A 2,163-nucleotide genomic window follows, 5' to 3' on the forward strand; every position below is an offset into this window, starting at 1 on the left:
CACACACACACACACACACACACACACACACACACACACACACACACACTCACACACACACACACACACACACACACACACACACACACACACGCTGCTGTCATGACTGCATGCAGATGGACAACATGAGCTCATAGACTAAATTGAGAACACCTAGAGATAGTGTTTTCCCATTCTTTAATAAAAAAAAAAAAAAAAAAACAACAAAAAACAAACACACACACACACACACACACACACACACACACACACTAAGGAGAATAATTTGGATCAAATAAAAAATAAGAACATTTTTAAATACTTCCGAACAACTAAAGAAAACTTTTACCATTTTTAACAGTATAATAATTTTACATACCTGCATAGATGGCACTGTCCAAAAGCCTGAGGGCACTAAAAGATTTGTTGCTAATTTTTCAAGCCCTCCAGCAGTATAAAATCTCACTGATTATTCCAACCACTAAAATGGCGGATGGAAGGCTAGTCATTTAATTAGGTAATGTAAGTGACCGGATGGACTGTTGATTGTAATTATGTAAAACAGACAAGTGATGTCACCACAATCATTCTTCTGACATTGTCTCGAAAAGATACAGTATGTGTAGTTATTCAGGTTTGATGCATCGATGGAGTTTCTGTCTGCCTATTGCATGGCACGAATAATTCTTTTTGGCATTCACGCGCACAATTGATACACTTCCGGTGTTTCAACGTGTGATCGCTTGATGGTTCGAGACCCGGAGTTAAACATGATGTGTTTTATAACAGAACCGAGTGCCCGCCCATCAGTGAATGGGGGTGATTGAGGAAGCCAGTTCAGCAAAGTACATAACTAGACCCTGATATATATATATATATATATATATGTGTGTGTGTGCGTGTGTGTATGAGAGAAGAAGGGTTGAAATAGTGGAGGAGAGAAGCCAGCTAGCTTTCCTTGGGGTTGGGTGCATCAGACCACCAGAAAAACCTCCTAGTTTAAGTTTATTGCCAACCACCCACAAATGACAATTATCCAGCCAACCAGCAGGAAGTAAGAGCCCACACAACCTGGGGGAACATTTCGTGCCAGAAAGTTATGAGAGAAAGGAAGTGGCTGAGGCATACTGTGCAAATGACAAGGATAATCAAATATGCACACAGTACGTCAGAGTATTGTGAAAGTGAGCGTTGAGTCCTTAAAAGCATGTTTGCTTCCTGGAAAGTGAATAGTATGAGATGGCGACTGAGCACGTTAATACATCACTATATCTCTATCCCTTCAGAGTTGACATGCTAACAAAAACAAGGCTGTAGTAGATGTTTTATGTTCTAACAGTCAGTGTGTGTGCATTTGTATTAAGTTTGGCTTGACCATTGAGTTCTGATCTTCTGAGCAAGTACCGTATTTTCCGCACTATTAGGCGCACCTAAAAGCCTTCAATTTTCTCAAAAGTCGACAGTGCGCCTTATAATCCGATGCGCACTCTACATGGATTAACATTCTGATTTCTTGGACGTAGTATTTTAAATATTCTGTAAAGCGCTTTGTTACAGCTGCAGCACTTTGTGAAAGCTCTTTAGAAATAAAGCTGTATTGTATTGTATTGTATTGTATTGTATTCCCTATAGCGTCACTCCATCTAGTGGAAGCATAATGCAACCGCAGCCACTATTGTAGCTTCTATTCTATGCGCCTTATAATGCGATGTGCCATATATATGAAAAGTTTTTTGGTCAGCCATTCATTCAACAGAGATGAAAGTGGACTTTTCTGAAAATTCCGGAAAAAAAAAATATATATATATATCTCGCACTTGGCCGATCACGCATGAATTAGTTTACACAAAACGCTATTCAAATACTCGACATTCAATGATTAATCTTCCTTTCGTGTGCACACGTGTACCCTTTGTGGCTTCCGTTCGGGCCGAAATTTCGAAATCTCCGAGATATGGCGAGGCCATGAGAATGCGAGGCGAGGGAATTTCTGTTGTGGCGACGCCACTCAAACTAAGCGAGCCTCAGCGGTAGATAGTCCGCTGCTCTCTGCTGTGCGTGCTTCAGCGCGAACATGTACGCAAGCGCGTCTTTTGATTTCAACCAATCAGCGCCAACGCAAATGACGTCACACACGACAACAGCTAAGCTAAGTTAGCCGAGACGACACTCGAAGTCGGACGG

General features: G+C 41.2%; 1 protein-coding gene across 5 annotated transcripts in view; it reads right to left on the reverse strand.

Moving 5' to 3' along the window:
* Window positions 1–2,163, reverse strand: part of hdac7a (histone deacetylase 7a) — a 62,711-nt gene that overhangs the window by 7,009 nt on the left and 53,539 nt on the right. The gene's annotated exons all lie outside the window — the stretch shown is intronic.

This window comes from Hippocampus comes, unplaced genomic scaffold, assembly GCF_001891065.2.
Source record: "Hippocampus comes isolate QL1 unplaced genomic scaffold, H_comes_QL1_v1.1 scaffold1, whole genome shotgun sequence".
NCBI classification, from domain to species: Eukaryota; Metazoa; Chordata; class Actinopteri; order Syngnathiformes; family Syngnathidae; genus Hippocampus; species Hippocampus comes.